This window comes from Sceloporus undulatus, chromosome 2, assembly GCF_019175285.1.
Source record: "Sceloporus undulatus isolate JIND9_A2432 ecotype Alabama chromosome 2, SceUnd_v1.1, whole genome shotgun sequence".
NCBI classification, from domain to species: Eukaryota; Metazoa; Chordata; class Lepidosauria; order Squamata; family Phrynosomatidae; genus Sceloporus; species Sceloporus undulatus.
Genome location: NC_056523.1, coordinates 252,324,195 through 252,343,003, shown reverse-complemented (window position 1 = coordinate 252,343,003; position 18,809 = coordinate 252,324,195). Strand labels below are relative to the sequence as shown.

Genomic DNA, 18,809 nt, shown 5'->3' with positions numbered 1-18,809 from the left:
TAGGAAATGATAGGTACGATGAGTACATATATTCCAGGTAAACCCATTCTTTCAGTGCCAGTACTTACAGAGCCAAGTAGCATCATCCATACACAAGAAGAGGGTATCTGCAATCATGGAGAAAATCTGTGGTTTGCAAAAGTACACATTCTTTAAAGGAAAAAAGTGTAGTGCATTATATGGAGGGGAGATTAGTCAGAGATGAGCATGTTCTATGGCAGATATTTGTTGTGGAGTGGGAAACATGAAAGGACATGATTGTCTGGTTAAGACCCTGTTCAATTACACTACACACTGCAAATTTGTTGTTGAGTCCCAATTATATTGTGTTGCTGCATTCAGCAGGCTGAAAATCAGAGCTGTCCTTTTGGCTATTAACATTTGCAACTTGGCAGCAGTATGTTTGCAAGGCCTAATGATATCTCAACAGTCAGTCAGAAGGTGGGGCTTTACTGCCCAGGAGTCTTCCCTGGTGTCAGAAACTTTCCCTTGCATTTTTTGTCTACCTATCAACAGAGGATGGTGTTTTGGAAAAAGACAAAAGAAACAATTAATTTCGACTTGTGAAAAAAAAAGAAATATAATGGTAGTTTGTGGCAGGAAATCTATGCAAAGGTCAACAGACATTTGCCACAGACAAATAAGACTAATCATTCAGTATACTGTACTCAGTATTCCAATTCCAGTTAAGAAGTAAAGTAAATAAGACAGCTTTACTGAATCACCTTAAAGAGAAGAGATGGGGGTATAGCTCAGTGGTAGAGCATTTGACTGCAGATCAAGAGGTCCCTGGTTCAAATCCAGGTGCCCCCTCTTTTAAATGCACAACATTGTTTATTTGATCTTTTTACTATAACCACATTTCTAGGTTTGAAACAGGTTAATTTTGATCTTCATACATATAAATATTGCTTTACTTCACAGAAGACTGTTTTATTCTCATAGCAAAAGATGAATGTTGCTGCATTAAGAACCCAGGCTGTTTTTCCTTTCTGGCAGTTATCACTTTCATGTCCCCCTAAGAAACGATTAATATTTAAAGGATAAAATCTAACCTGTTACTGGTCCCTGTTGGATAAAGGCATCGTTGTCTGTTTCATGTGCCAGAACTGGAAGAGCCCTGCTATTTCCAAGTAATAAGTGCAAAGGGAGAACGATTCAAGGATTACTTACAAATTAATGGACAGAGGGAAGAATTATCCACCGTCATCCTGCACTAATAGTTATTTTATTTTAGGATACAGATTAGGGTAGTAAATGTACTAACATTTAGATCTAGATGTGCTCTCTAAATGAAGCTGGATGGGGAAATATTTAAAGAATTTTTGTTTTATTTTTTAATTTTTAGGTTTATTGTGGCATTACTGTGAGATGTAATTTAAAAATAATATTCAAACTCACTATTCTACAAGAGAAAACGGGAACAGCGATGGTACAAAGGATACTACAAAAGTAACAGACAAAGAGAAATTAAATGGGATGCAGTCTGAGCACACTTAACGTATCTGTGAGACTACTTTCTCGCATGTTTACTATGCATATGTTGTCCAACATTGCCTCAAAGATCCCACAGTTCATCTTTACTTAGAGCTCACTATAATCAGCCACTGAAAAAAAACAGTTTAAAATGTAGAAAAAGAAGGTGGCATGGATTTATTATTTGTTGTTACAGTCAGAAAATGAATGTACACTGCACCAGTTACATATATACAGTACACACTGCTACACTATATCAACTACTGTATATATATTTAATGTGATTTCATATATATCATTGTATTTTTATTTCCACCTTTACATGCCGTAGCTCATTTCAACCAATACAATAGACTAGAACCTTGGCCATATTTTAGAACATCAGTCTTGATATGAGCTACCAAATATTCAGAATTCACTCTGATTTACAGCTGGTTGTCTATATTAATAATTCTGCTGATTTGCTGTCTGCTTGCAAGCAGCAATTTCTCAGTTCATGCCTGGTACACTGACACTGTCCCCATATATATATATATATATATATATGTGTGTGTGTGTGTGTGTGTGTGTGTGCTACTGAAGTATTATGTGCTCAACCAAATGAGATCCATAAGCTCACATGGACCCTTGTCCATTTAGCCTTTTGTAACTGGAAGGTTTTAAATCAGTGATTCCCAAATGTTGATCTTCCAAATCTTTGGGGCTTCAGTTCCCACAATTGGCCAAGTTAACTGAAATTTCTGGGAGATGAAGTTCAAAGCATATAGAGGACCTAAATTTGGGAACCACTGTTTTAAATGCAGTTAATAAAGAACCATGATTTGCTGTTGGTACCAAACCAAGAAAGCCATGGTTGGCTATAGTTGGCATAGACTAGAGCTTGGAAAAGTAATGGCGGAAAGATGCAGTTGCCAGAGTACCCAGACAATATTGCTACTGGCCATGCTGACTCAAGGATTTAGGGAATTGCAATCCCTCAGACAGTAATGAAGATAATAAAAACACTTAAATAGATAAAATATTTTTCATATTTTGGCTTAGTCATTAATCATAATGGAGGCTGCAGTCAAGAAATCAGAAGACTAGGACTGGGAATGGCATTTGTGAAGGAACCAGACAAGATCCTGAAGTGTAAAGATATATCATTTAATACTAAATTTAGGATTGTCCATGCCATTGTATTTCCCATTTCTATGTATAGTTGTGAAAGCTGGACAGTGAAGAAAGCTCAATAATAATAAATTGTATTTGTATTTCCCACCTCTCCTTGCAGAAAGAGGCGAGATTGCAGCAGAAAATAAAAACAACAATACAATACGAAATACAATATTATCTAAAAATACAGTCAATAAAACAACAACAATATTACTACCAATCACTAAATAGGCCAAATCATCGTCAGTTTTTCATGCTACCAAGTCAGAGTGGGAATGTTCCATGAAATCAGCTATAAAAAGTCAGGTGGATAGGTCCACTGGAAGAGATCCATCTTAAGTGCCTTTTTAAAGGCTTCTAAGGTGGTAATGAGATGGATCTCTTCCGGTAAGTTGTTCCATAATTTAGGAAGATAGGAAGATAGATGTTTGGAATGTGCTGCTGGAAAAGAGTTCTGTGGATACTGTGGACTGCTAAAAAGACCAATAAATGGGTTCTAGAGTAAATCAAACCTGGACTCTCCCTAGAATCCATGATGACTAAACTGAGGCTGTAGTACTTTGGACATATCATAGTCACCATTAATTCCATTTTTGGTAGAAAAGTGGGATATAAATTCACTAAATAGATAGATGAATAAGTAAATAAAATATCACAAGAAAACATGACTCACCAGAAAAGACAACAATGTTTGGCAAGGTAGAAGGCATCAGGAAAAGAGGGAGAGCACATTCCAGATGGATAGACTCAACCGAGGAAGCCATGGCTCTGAGTCTGCAAAACCTGAGCAGGGTAGTAGATGATAAGAAGACATGGAGGTGTCTCATTCATAAGGTCACCATAAGCTGAAGTCAACTTGATGGCACTTGACAAGAACAACAAAGTCCCCCAAAGTAACTTTTTCAGATTCAGGTGCAAATCACTGGTACAAATCATAGCTTGCATGGAGTTCAGGACTACAATTCATGCTCCAACAGTTTTAAACTGCTTTTCTAATCAAATGTAATACTTTGCCATTGCTGTTCCATTGATTTTTATTGTATTTGTTTTGTTATCATATTTGGTTTAAAATTATTGTTAGATGCCATAGGTCAAGTTCTTGAAGTGTAAAGTGGTGTAAAAATCATAACCCTTAAAACAAAGAAACAAATAATATCTGGCTTCAGGAAAACTATGGTTTGTGCAAATCATAGCTTGTCAGGCTGAGGTGTAACAGCAAACTATGATTAGATGTTTTGGTAACCATTATCAGATTTCCCAGTCACCATGCACAATCATAAGGAGGAGGGATAGAAAGGAGCCTAAGAGCCAAAGTTAACATTTACATACAAACTTAACTGTGCTTATGTTACATCGAAATACAGTTGTATTTATGCTTATTTATCCATGGTTTGGTATGATTTCTGAATTAACCAATCAGACCTACATATGAAGACATTTAACCCTTTCACATTATAGTCCATTTAAAAATACTATTATTTATAACACATATATGAAACCTGTGCATACATATTTCCATTTACAGTTATGTTTTAAAATACTATATGCACTGCAATATGATCTAACTCTCAGCTAGATCAAGGGAGGAAAAAGAATACTTCACTAGCCAATTAAATACTGACACTTGCATAACCATTTGTACAGCTGCACTACATCAAAATTTACGACCCCTTTCCCTGTGTAGAGTAGTCAACCATGACAAATTATAACATGACACAATTCCACTCCCAAATAAAAGAGCTGATTCTGATTTGGAACTAGCTAAGTCAGACAGCTTTGAAATTTATGATACTGGCATGTTCCTGGATTAGTCAAGAGCCACTAAAAAAGGGAAAGTGGTGGTGGTGGTGGGGAGTTTATGTTAGCTAATTAAAATAGAGAATATCATAAAAGTGACACACTGTATTGTATCCAGCCTGTGACCACTGCAAGCCTGGACAGATATTTTCTTTTTAAATGTACTTGTGGCCAGTGCTTTTTTAAAAAGAAGAAGAAGAAGAAAGAAAAATGGCTAACCGACCTAAGAGTTCTGAATTTTTAGGTTTTCAGTTGGCTTCTAAACGTAGGTGAAAAGCAATCTCAAACATGATTTTTTGATATATTTTATTAGATATCGTTGGGGGTGACTGATCAACAGAAAAACCATTAATAAATGTTTTTAATAAATAAAATAATAAAGACATACGTTGAAAATGCAGATTTTCCTCTCGGCTCAAACTTTACATTAACCTGTCAACACGTAGAAAGTTGAAGAAAAAAGTAGGACATTACCAAATAACAGCTACAAACCCTAAAAAAAACCATATGGTTTATTTACAGCTGTATTACATATTTTATTAGGTACTCAGCCATATTTTGCTGATAAACATATCATTGCAAAAATGCCTTGTTAGCTTGCAATATACTTATAGAACTCTGACCAAGACAAATGCTTGCTGTTTGAGGAACTACAATTCCCTAAATCCCCAAGGCAGCATGACTAGGAGACATGCTTCTGGGTGGCTCTGGAAACTGCACCCTTCAACCATTACTTTTCCAAGCTCTAGTGACTAGTCTGTACCAACCATAGCTTTCTTAGTTTGGTATTATCAGCAAATCATTGTTTGCTGGCAACAGACCCTTGACTGAATCTACAAGCAGGTGCATTTCTCAAAGAGAAACAGCAAATGTGGTGCTATTCAATGTACTTCTTAGTCAGAATGGAGGACATTTTTGAATTCCTTCTTGATTTCCCATGGCTCCAATCTGAGTAAGTCTTACTACCAAATCCAGAGTTATGGAAAATTTAGCTGGTGAGCTGGCATTTATCTCCCAGAATCCACCATTCAGCATAGCCAGGGTGGTGTTAGGCTGCAGGTGGATTCTGGGAAGTGCAGAAAATAGCAATTTTTCCAAGTTCTGACCATACCTTGAGTCTTGGCAAAAGGATCTGAACTGACTTTGGCAGCTTGCATATATATAAGTGAAATTGTCAACATTTGAATGAAGGCTCTCTGACTGCCAGTTCAAATCCAAACAGACACAGGATGAGGAGTTAATATATCTCATCTTCCATTTATCTGGTTTCATTGCTGAGAGAAACTACACTTCCTGCTTGCCACATGCTTATAATTTCTGATCAACTGCTGCATGAATGGAATTGAGTCTTGGAAAGACAACTGAACAATGTCAAACCAGCATGTTAGACAGCTACAATCAGTGGGTTGCAGATAAATGTTTTGACTGGAGAACAATTCAGTTACTCATCCTGTGGTGATGGGAACTAAATTTGGCTAATGGCCCATGATTTGATTTTAACCCTTGTTGCACAGTATGCTGCTACAAAGAGGCTCTCATAAAGGGACAAAGGTAGCAAGAGAAAGGGGATAAAATATGATGCTCTGTAAAGGGTTAACTCAGATTCTAAACAATAAGCAAAGCAAGCCTCCTGTATTTCATCAGCTGCTTTTACTGTAAAAATGAAGACAATATTTGCAAAGAGATTTACCGTAGCTCTTTAAAATTTTATGACTGCCTATGCAGTCTCGAAGATGCATTCCCAGGATGAACACATATCAGCTCAGGGAGATGTTCTTGCCATTTCATACCCTGACCTTTTACTATCATAATGGTATAAGATAAAAAGTGGGGGGCCTGTACTAGTATCATAGACATCCATGTTTTACCTAATTGTTGTCTCGCTTATTTGTCATTTCTAATCATACTCTTAAAGACTAAATGTAAAATTGGCTACTCAGAAATGTTCTAAGCAATCATTCATGCTGCAGCCTATGGCCTCCCCCCACCATCCACCCACATATTGTGTTCCACAGCCAGAGCATTTCACTGCCATTTTACCTTTATGCTTGGTAATATTTAAAAATGGTTGTCATTAAGGAAAGCAAAAGCCAAGAAATGCATAACCTTCTGATAAGGGAGTTCAGAAATCTTTCAGTATTATTTTAGGAACCCACAGCCTGTGAGACCTCATGTACCTCCTATCCATTTATGCCTGACTGCTGTGCTCTTCATCCCCACAACTGCCAAATGTCCATCCTGCTGATAAGCATCACTACTGCTGCATGCTAATGGTGGCATAAAACAAGTGATGCTGGTCAAGCTCACTAGAAAGACAAGGAAGCTAAAGTGATTCCTCTTCCTCCAAGCTACCCATCACCAGTCTGCTGTTTCTCCATTACTAATGGCAGCACCAAAACAGTGGTATTGATGCCTATTGGGTTTGCTGAAAAATAACTTCATTAAAATCATACTCTCTTCCTGTACCAGCTGATGGTTCCTATATCAGTGGAGCAGTTAATCTGCTCTGGGTTTTAACCTGAATATTTAAAGACCTATTCAAAGTTCTGAAGCCTACCTCAATAACTGGCCTTTTGGATAGCTCCTTTAAAGTTGAAAATAAAACTACAAGTGAATTCACTGGACATGTCTTCTTCAGCAGAAAATTCGATACCTGAGGCAGAAACAACATGGAAATAATGGGGATAGGTCCCTAAGTAAGACACAAAAAGAAGAGCAGATTAATATGTTTCAGCAAACTTTTTATAAATGACTACATCAGTAGACAAAAATATTTTAAAGAGCACTGGAAGTCTTCTTCCAAAATGTACTCAGGGATGACTTTTTATTTCACCAGACTCTACTAAAGGATCGCTGGTGGTGCAGTGGTTAAATGCCTGTATTGCAGCCACTCACTCACAAACCATAGGGTTGGGAGTTCAATCCCAGCCAGAGGGCTCAAGCTTGACTCAGGCTTGCATCCTTCTGAGGTTGCGAAAATGAGTAGCCAGATTGTTGGGGGCAATTAGCTTACACTTTGTAAAACCACTTAAGGAGTGCTTAACTGCACTGATAAGCGGTATAGAAATGTACTTGCTGTTGCTACTATTTTTTGCTTTCCATTTTGAGGACCAGACTTACAGATCTATCATCATGTAACATGCTGGAGGAGCTACCGAGATAGGCTTTTGTACTCTTTCCTTTGATTTCTGTTTAGCTGTTCATCATAAATGCTCAATAACAGATTTTGGAGGCAGCTGCTACAAGTTACTGTGCCTGTTGTAAGCAGATACACACATAACTACAGTAGGACAGTATGAGCACAGAATGAGTGGAATAATAATAATAATTATTATTATTATTTGTATACCGCCCTCTGGCAAACCAATCCGGGCGGTTAACAACAGTAAAATATAAAATATGACAATTAAAAACACTTTATCCCCCCCCTTAAGACAGTATTAAATAGTATAACATATTAAAAATACAATATCAAGGATAAAAACAGCAATTAAAACTAAAAACCCTGATATCCCTCTGTTGATCCTCAACCATCTCTAAGATGGGGCCACGCTGCTGCATCCCAATATTATTATTATTTTTCATCTCAAACTTTACTGCATTGTTTACTGCAGGCACACTGCTGCAACCCAACACTGAAGGTCTGTGTTTCTCTAGCCATCCTTCACATTCTCATAATGCTCCTCACCAGACTGGAGAACTATTGGTCAGTGTCCAATATCCCCTTTTAAGGCTAGGTACTAGAGCATGTGGTGGCTTCCTAGCTCCAGGAGTTATTATATTAATATATATCCCACTTTTTCCCCAAAACTGGGACCCAAAGCAGCTTACAGTCTAAAAACTTACAATTAAAAACTTACATAAATGCAATTAAAAACTTACAAAAGTAACAATTTATTTAAAATTTAAAAGTGACAGTGGCTCCAGTCCTTCTTGGAGAGGCAGACTGAGAAGGTTTTGCTGGGAGACACCTGTTTGACACCCTGGCCACTGGCCTGATGTGTCCCTCAGGGCTCATTTCTGTCCCCCATGCTGTTAATATCTACACAAAACCACTGGGAGAGGTCATCTGGAGGTTTGGGGTTCAGTGTCACCAGTATGCTGATGACACCCAACTCTATCTCTCTTTCCACGTGACACCAAGGAAGTTTAGTTTCTGTACTAAACCACTGTCTGCTGTCAATAATGGACTGGATGAAGGTGAACAAATTGAAACTTAATCCAGACAAGACAGATGTGTTCCAGGTCAGTCAGAAGGCAGATCATGGAATAAGTGTTCAGCCTGTATTGGATGGGGTTACATTCCCCCTGACATCTCAGGTTCGCAGCTTGGGTGTGCTCCTGGATCTGGACCTGAGCCTGAATGGCCCAGGCTGTGGCTGTGGCCAGGAGTGCATTTGTACAGTTAAAACTAGTGTGCCACCTGCACCCGTTCCTTGAGAAGTTGGATATAGCTACCATGACACATGGCTTGATTACATACTGTTTGGACTACTGTAATGTGCTCTATTTGGGGCTGCCCTTTGAAACTGTTCAGAAACTTCAAAATGTTGTCACCAGGTTAATGACTGGGGCTAGCTACAGGGATCATGTCACTCCTCTGATGAAACAGCTGCATTGGCTACCAGCAGAATTAAAAATGTTGGTTTTGACCTTGGATCCAGACTCTCTGAAGGACCGCATCTCCTTATACAAGCCAGCCCAAGAGCCAAGATCAGCAGGAGGGGGCTTTCTCTCAGTCCCACCACCTTTACAGATACGGTTGGTGAGGGCTCAGGAGAAGGCCTTCTTCATGGCTACTCCCAGACTGTGGAACTCCCTGCTACGGGAGGTCGGATTGGCCTCCTCCCTGCTCTCTTTTCACCGGCAGCAGAAGACATTTTTATTTAGCCAGGTTTTTGGTAGATGAATTTTACTTGTGTAGTATGGTGTGCTGTCTTAATGGTTTTTATTGGTTTTAACTATGCTATTCTAAATTATGTTTCAATATTAGTAATAATTAATTATTATTATTAATTTTTGTAATTAATGTTTTAGTTCTATCTTTTAAAATTATTGTAAGCCACCGCAAATTCCATTTTGGGAGAAAGGTGCGATATAAACCCCTGAAGAATATATATATATATGCTGATGCTGCTAAAAACTCTTAGCTAGCCATGAAATGTGAAAGAACAGGGAGCTGGGTAGACAAAAAGCCATTGGAAAAAAGAGTTTCTTTGTCAGAGGCTTTGTTAGCTGAGTACATTTCTATTACTGTAATTTAAAAACACACACATAATCCCCAGCCATGGTGGTTGGAGATTCTAGGAGTTGTAGTCCAAAAAAACTCCTCTGAGTTCTAATTTTTCATCTTTTATTCCCATTCTGTACTATTCAATGTATACAATGTACAGCCACAACATGATCATGTCAAAATGCTCAATGCTTGTAATAATATTAATTAAAAAAAACTTTAACCACTTTTTGTGAGTATTCCAGCACTGGGAATTAAATCAATTAGGCTTCACAATCCATAAGACTGGAGGGAATAATGCCAGAACATTTTGAGGACTTCAAGGCCAGCTGACACACATTGCCAAGAATAAAGAGAGCAGCATTCTACTTGAAAGCAGGATGTTAAAAATGTGATTTCACCCAGATTTCTTCTGAAGTAGAAAAATCTTTTCTGCTACTTCAAAACTCTTCTATTTTATTTGACTGCATGGATAGACCCAGGCCTCATTTTCAACTGTAGAAGTTTATTTTATGCTGCTGCTGTTGCTAAGGCAATAAAATTCAATCTGACCTTCCTCTTCCAAGCTAAGCCTGAGCTGTCATCATTTTCATAGCACACATTTGACAGGACAAATGACAAAATCAAGTACAGCCATGAATTCAATTAGAAACCATTTCACATTCACCTGGCCGATTTAGCTGCACAGCTCTTTAATCACCACACACATTCGTGGCATGTTAATAGCAAGGGTGAAATTAAGAAAGTTAACTTTTCCCTAATAGACTCAACTGGGATGGAGTTGGAGGTCGGCCAAAACAGTCACAGGGAGGAGGGGGAAGTAACTGATGACATCAAACTGGTGTTCCCCTCTCCCCTCCAAAGCAATGTTATTTGCTCCTCCATTCTTCCTCCCACTTTTTTGGTATTACCTGTTTAATACAAACCAAAAATATGCAGTGATGGAAGAGAGGGAGCAGTTATACCTTTTGAAAATAGTTTTTTTTTTCTTAGCCAGGTATCACAGGTAAAAGGATAACTGATTTTAATCCATATAAGAGGAACACAAATGATCAAGGAAGTAACACTGCTGGGACAGTTTGCACATACCCACAATGCACAACTTGGAAAACATTCTTCAAAAGTAACTGGGACTAGCTCTATTCATGAAGCACATTTCACTAATATCATAAAGTTTTCTAGCTTTCTAATCTATTCTGCAGAATTTCTAAGGTGCTTTTTAGGAATTGCTCCCACCATGAAGTAGGGCACTGTGTGACAGCCCAAGGACTGGTGACAGACTGTTAATAGTTTGCTACTAGTCCCTGGCAAGTTTCTATGCAAGAAAGAAACAGTTGTAACCAATGGGCACAAATATGGTACTAAAGGGGGAAATGTGAGTCACAAATTACAGTCTGACTAAAAAGGAATAGAAAAAACTTCCAGTGTCTAATTTCCAAAAGGAGAATAAAATGGTTGGATTCTAGAACATTCATAGAGACAGAGTTCATACGAGAGCATTTCAGAGAATACCAGGTGTTCCTGGACTTGCAGTGCAAATTGATACTGATGTAAATGGGAGAGACAGTTCCATAGGGAACCATTGGAGACCAAGGGAATGCATTCTAGTGGAGCTAAAAAACTGTATGCAGTGTTACTCAATCCACCACCAGTTTTAAAGAGGTGTAAAGTATAAAGCATCACAACTTCCTTTTCTAGGCTAGAGAAATGTGCAGAGGCTCTCCAGAGTGACCAGAAGCAGCAGCAACTGCTGATCCCAATGGGGCTTGGATGGGATGACCTCTCTCCCCATCACAACTTCCCCACCTTAAGCAGTCAGAGGAAACATCTCCATTCCAGATGGTAAGATTCTAGTTGCTCATCCCTCCTCACTTATGCAATCAGAAGAAATCCTTTCCAGCCAATGCCAAGATTCCATCTTCCTCATCTCCGAACATTATCACACAGAGAAAATTGGAAGTTTAATGCAGTGTGATCCTGGGTGCAATCATGGGGGTTTACGTTTTTTTGCAAGAGGTTATCACATGTAATCAAAGGCAATGCTAAGTAAATTCGAATCCAATCCAGGGTCAACCAAGAGATGGGTAAATTCAGGGAAACAGAGGATTTATAAATCCTGTTCCACTCCAAAGTTGCTTCAATTTGAATTTGCCAGGTATGAAACTCATGTCTTGGTCACTCTTGGATTGCCTTCAAATCAGACTACAATTCCCAAGCTCCTTTGCTGGCTGCAATTTTCTCTCCTGTGCTCCCTGGCTGCTTCCTCTGGGAGCAAAGGGTCCAGAAAAGTGAAGTTGGTCTTCAAGTCGTTTCCAACTTTAGGCGACCCTAGGGCGACCCTGTCACAGGGTTTTCTTGGAAGGTTTATTCAGATGAGGTTTGCCATTGCTATTTTCTGAGGCGGCTGAGAGAGTGTGACTTGCACCAAGTCACCCAGTGGGATTCGATCCCTGCTTTCTAGAGTCATAGTCCAATACTCAAACCAAGTACAAAGTTACTTTGGACTGGTTTTGAATTGGTGAATTGCCTAAATAACATGAAATAAAGGGTAGTGAATGAACAAATAACATGAAACAAGTCAAACAAATGAACAAATAATGTGAAACAAGGGCAGAACAAGGCAAAACCAGAAGCAAGTCCCACTGGAAGTGTAAAAAGGTTACAGTCTGATTCTGCCCTCACTGTGCATGTGCAGGGATGCTAATTTGAATTCTAGGCTACGATGGGCATGTACAGTGTGCCTGCGTTATACGTGGGTGCGCTTTATGCGGACTTGAGCGTACGCGCTCAAGCCGTGTGGAGCGCACAGGGCACAAGGGGCGGCACATCCCATTGAAATGAATGGGGTGCGCACCCATGGCACCCCGCGCACTCCCACGCCACCGCGCCACTGCGCACACGAGCCCCATTCAAATCCGGAACAGATCCCCCACGTAAGGCAAGGGTCCACTGTACTCATATGATAATTTCTTTTGTATCTGCACTACTTTGGCTTTGGGGTGGGCGCTGTGAAGAAGAGCCCTCCCTCCAGTCCATCTGCCTTGGTCTGGTCCTCAGAGGGAAAGAAGAACCACTGGACCTCATCCCTTCTCCCACCATCATTCCCTTCTCCTTTTGTGTCGTGTCTTTTAGATTGTAAGCCTGAGGGCAGGGAACCGTCTAAAAATAATAATCGTAACCCGCTCTGATAGCCTTTAGGGCTACCATAAATAAATAAATAAATAAATAAATAAATAAAATAATATAAATGTGTGCTTCTGTGGTGTGATAACCATCCATGTACTTGCGTTCATTTCTTTTCTTTAGAAATTGGGAGACATTCCTCCTGTGTGATAACATCCTCTCTCAGACACACTCCCAGTAGGCAAGAGAAACCTCTTCCTCCACAAGATGGCAAGATTTGAGTATCTTTCTTCCCCTCATACTTCCCTTTCTAAGCAGGCAAAGTATAGCAAGGGCAAGACTGCACTTGCTTTTTCCTACTTTCTTGATGAAGGCAGGAAAAGAAGTCCAGTCCATTCAGCATTTCTTACCAGCCAAGCTAGATTACTACACTAACCTCTTATAGCGTTGTTATTCCACTTTAACTGCTCTGGCTGCCTCCTGTTGTATTCTAGAATTTGCATTTAAAGAAAAGGCATTTATAAAAGTGCAGTGCGGTAATGTGGAAAGCTCCAGCCTTGCTTTTCTACCTCTTTCTTCCTCCATACTCTCTCATCCTATTTAGCCGGACAGGCTATAGAGAGCTATGCATTTGGATGAGAGTGAATCAGCCATTTATTTATTTCTGGAACAGGGATGTAGCCAAGGGGGGGGGATCTGGGGGTCCGGACCCCCCCTTCCATTAGAAAAATGAATGGTGTGTGCTGCTGCGCCGCCGCGCCCAAGCCCCATTATAATGGTGGCACTTAGTCTGGACCCCCCCCTTCCTAAAATCCTAGCTACGTCCCTGTCTGGAAAAATATTGTAAAGCAGAACAACACAAATTGGAACTCGCCTGTACAGTGAAGATCAAGAAAACACATGTTACACATGTGAGTAATGCCAGGAATGTTAAGACCCCTAAATTTGCAGACAAGTCCATTCGCTTCCCAGTACTTCATGTAATCCACAGAGTTGGTGCAGATATTACAGCAAAATCCACTAGAGATGCGGAGCCACAGACCACACCTATGCAGGAATTCTGTACTAATTCAGCCTGGCTTTTCAGCCATAGTTGTATTCACAGAGGCTGCTGTTAATAGTTAAAAGAGACTCCCATAGTTGTTGAACTTCAGACAGTGATAGCTGATTCTTTTTTAAAAAAAAATTCAAGGAAGGGAATTTTTTCTTGTTTCCAAACAAAACCAAGCATTTCTAAATTGTTTGTAAACAAAACCAGGTCAGTTTTTAAAAGAAGGAAAAAGAAAGAGATACAGCTCCAAATGAGAATGGGATTTTGTCTTGTTTTGTTTTGAGAATATTATTAGGCATGGAAGGAATGGCAGATAGCCAAAAGAGCACTTAGTAGAGTTTTCATCCCCTTTATTCCTTCTGGTTTGTTTGGGGTTTTTTTGTCTTCTCAGTTCTAGTCCTTAGGGGGAATACTAGGCGGCCAAGACATTTTATCAGCCATCTGTTGGATTTACTCTTCACTGTTCTTGTTTTTAAGATTTTTCTTCTATTCAGTGGTAGTTTAACTTAAAGATTCAATTTTACAGCACTCTGTCTCAGCCAGAGCAAATGGACTTGTATCTGATGAATTAATCGGTTTTAAATCACGAACCAAGATTAACTCCAAGAAGGAAGCTAAGCCCATGTTGACAACAACAATCCTTTTATACAGTGTTGTCAGTTATTCAAAGCTGACACATAGAATATTCATATGTTTCAACAATAAACCATTGATGTGGTTTATTGTAATCTGGCTTGATGTGATGTGTGACTCACCTCTGTGAACAAGCTATGGTTTGATAATAATTTATAGACCACAGTCTTAACTCATAACACTGGCTTATGAACTCTGGCTTGTTTAAATCATGCCTTGTTGTAACATAACAACCTGCAAAAATGGTTTGCTCCCGGGTTTCTTTCCTCAGTGCTCAACCTGAAAAAGGATCTGAGACAATGGGGGCAAGAGAAAAAGCCTGGTATGGCATGGGGTTAGACTGGATGGCCCTTGTGGTCTCTTCCAACTCAATGATTCTATGAAAACAGAATTAGGCAAGATGGGACTTTTTAAAATGGTTTTAGTGATACAATATATATCTTAAACACCAGTCTTAGCATTAAAAATGGCTAATTTGTAAGTGTGAAGCTAACAATTTTATTGTATTATTACATCAAGCAGACTGGTATTATTGTCCTGTTGCAGATGAGTGACTAGAAGTGTCTGTTTAAGGTCACCCACTGAATCCACAGTAGAAATTTGGTCATTGAAATCAGAGATTGAAATCTAGATGCACCCAAAGAGGAACTTAGAAATAATGCAAGTTTTATTGTATTTGAATTGTGGAAGATATTGATGCCAATTGGGATGTAATGTGTGGGATGTAATTTTTAAGCATTTGCAATGATTTCTTTAACGGGCTATATGCCATCACCATATTGCATTTTGTATTAACTTGGTTCTCCTCAGTGTTCATATTTTATTAAGTCTAAGAAGTACATGTTAAAACAGGAAAGCAGCAGCACCCTCTTGGAGTCTGTAATAGGACCTTTTTATACACACACCCACACACACAAATATACTTACCTACTCATTTACTTTTGGTGGTCACTGTAATCTTTTCTTTTATTGAGGTTGCCTGTTTATTTATTATAAGGCTTTCTCACCCACTTTTCAGAAGACATTGACTTAGAAAAATGATTTCTAGGAGGATTTATTAACCTAAATATCATATAGCAGGACAAGAAACAAGGAGTTTAGAATTTCCAGTCATTAGTGAAGCCAGTAGCAAATAAAATATTTCCAAAGTATGACAGATTTACCAAATATGGGTTCAGATTTTGAAAAATCCTCTGCTAGGTTTTGTTTAAAACCAGCAAGGATAAAGCATAATGTATTTTCCTAAATAAATAATTCTAGAGAGGAGGCCCATCTCCGAAAAGACCTTACTCCTGCCCCCATCAAATTAACAGTTTTTACTCATGGGCCAGAGGAGAGGACCTCAGATGCAGATTTTAATATGCATGTGAAATATGGCTACAAGGGTTTCTTCAATTAACTGCCAACCAATTAAGACTTAAAAGTCCAAAAACAGCAACTTAAACTGAGCCAAAAAATCCATGTTATGCCAATCCAAAACAGAATTGGCATAACATGGTCCCAGTGCATAGCTCTTCCCAATGTTCTATCTTGTCACATCCTGTACAAATAGCAATAGCAGCTTCATTTATATATCACTTCATACCACACTAAGCAATCTCTAAGTGGTTTACAACTGTAAGCTAATAGCTCACAACAAGCTGGGCACTCATTTTAGTGACCTCGGGAGGATGCAAGGCTGAGTCAAGCCTGAGTCCCTGGATGGTATTGAACTTGCACCTTGTGGTTTATGTGAGAGTGGCTGAAGCACAGACATTTAACCACTGTGCCACCAGGGCTCCTTGTGCTACCTGGGCTCCAACGACAACTTCTGGGGTGTTTTCAAAGGCAGCCTATAGGGCACAACAGAGATAACCAAGCCATGTATCACTGACATAAGCTCTTAATAGATAAAGGTGCAGCAGCCTGACATTTTCTATACCTATCAACAATCACAATCACTATTTGGATTCTAAATAGCCTCCATGAGACATCAATTATAGATTTTTTGATGTTGCATAATCCTCATTTTTCAAGAATTACAGTCGGCCCTTCTTATTCATGGATTTTTTATACACAGATTCAAGCATACACGGTTTGAAAATGTCCACAAAAAGTATAAATTTCAAATATGAAACCTTGATTTTCTATTTTTATAAGGGATACCGTTTTGCTACGTCATTATATTTAATGGGACTTGAGCATACACGGATTTTGTTATACACGGGGGATCTTGGAACGCAACCCCAGCATATAACAAGGGCCCACTGTACTTTACGACAATATCTTCTGGAATCCTCAACCGGAATGGCTACAGGACTTGTAGTCCTTGGTGTGTGTGAATTTTCCTTCTAGTAACTGCTGTATTGGATAGCAGCAGTGGAAGGCACTATGCTTAGCATAACATCAAAAGCAAATATGAGTTCCTGTTATGGTTTTAAATATCAATTTTAAAAAACACAGAAATACATTCTGTTCTTGTCCCTCAACCTGTTTAACTTCACCTTTCCTTTCCTCCCGCTTGCATTTCTCAGACACTCTAGCAAACTATGTGCAATGTTTTCAAATTAGCAAAGCTGTTAAGAAATCTGTTACATATAATTTGGTGTCACTGTTATGCATGGTAAGCTGCTCTAGCCTCTCACTGTAATGAAATACACACAGAGGACCTAACCTTTTGAAAGAATGTGCATCTTGTGTTCCATTTGCTTGGCCCATCATGCACTCAGAGCATCCAACACACTGGGCTTAATAATTCCTTTGACAAGAAGGGCTGCTCAAAGCTGCACTTGGTGTGTCAAGGAAACAAGGGTGAGTGTTCAGGCTTTGTGATTTATACAATAAAAATGCATTGCCCCCTGCTGCTAATCTTGTGTAATACAGGCAAGGCTACATTCCTGAATGGAACAATGGAAATGCAAATGGAAGTTTAAGTTTATAGTGTCAAACAGGACTGAGTTTAACAGACATTGAAAATTATATATTTGTTTAAAAGATTAGGAAGTTATATCCAACTTTCTTGTAGAGTGGCAGCGGTAGTAGTAGTAGTAAAAGAATTTAGGAAATCCTTAATTCTGGGTTTGGGTGTCGAAGGCAGCAAGGATAGGACTCCTCCACCTTTAATAGCTAGCTATGCAGAAGAGGCAATTTCATCAAGTGTTGCCACACTGCTATTCCCTCTGCTGGACAGCTATTAAAACTGCAACAGCCCTGTCCCATTTTTTGCATCTACAGACTTCATGCCACCAGCTTTTTTCTCTCGCAACAATCACATTAGTGAAGAAGATGGGAACATACCAGTTTGACAATGTTTAGTATCACACTTCAATCGTATGAGTGTGATGCTTTGGCAGTTCATAGGCCCTTCCGCACAGGCTTCAAAATCCTGCCTTCCATGCCTTTCAGCAAATGCCAAGGTTGTTTTTACTCTGTTTGGGTGTTTTAATTTTAATTTTTGCTGGAATTGTACGATCACAGCAAAAATAAAAATAAAATAAATGAAAGGCAAAAACAACTCGGCCTGCTTGAGAATAGTGAGGGGGACGAGGAGAGGAGGAGAATCATGCTCCCTTATGCCATGTGACTGCCATCAAAAGTTACTACCATGGAAAGGACCTGTCGCACCAGGGGAGGAATGGAATAGGAGCGATATTAAGAACCTACTGACAGCTTTTCCCAGTTAGTGAAAAAGTGCAGTACGGAAACAAAGAAAATCTCTTGATTAAATTCCAAATTACTGTCTCATGTTCTAAAGTTCTACATCTATGTAGCCTTGCAAGATATGGGAAGAAGAATATGTGGTTCTCCAGAGTCTTTGTCTTACCATATGAGTTTTCTTGTAACCTGTCCTCAGCCCTGACTCCAGTTGGTGTTCTCCTTGCCCAACCACCAGAGGTAGATTGAGGTTGCCCTGTACAGGAATCCTAGGAAGGGGAAGCCAAACCAAACCCAGACAGCACCATTCTATCACCCAGTATTGCTGGGAATCAGATTCCAACATTTGCACCAGAAATAGTAGCTGAACAATAGAAAAGTAAGAGGTCATTAACTGATTACTTCCAGTAAAAAAAAAAAAGGCCTTCCCCAATAATCCTCCATTAGGAGGACACTGGGGAAACTACATCGTATGATTTACCCAGTTGTGGTATAATAGCTTCATGTGATCCAAAATCCAAAACCCACAGAGACTCTATCCAGTATTGATACACTGTGAGAAATTAAATGTTCTCGGATTAAGGAGATTATTGAACGGCCATTTTTGCCTTGTCCACAAAGAAAGCCCACACCAGAAGCTTCCACAGGAATGGCATTCATGTCCCTGCTTTTTGAATTTAACCTATAACAACGTGTGAAAAAACAGCT

The 18,809-nt window shown here is 39.2% G+C and overlaps 1 non-coding gene across 1 annotated transcript; it reads left to right on the top strand.

The window, feature by feature from the left end:
• The first annotated feature begins 741 nt into the window (after nucleotides 1-741).
• On the top strand, nucleotides 742-813 carry TRNAC-GCA. Its single transcript has one exon. It is a non-coding gene; the product is annotated as a tRNA-Cys (tRNA).
• Nucleotides 814-18,809: the final 17,996 nt, after the last annotated feature.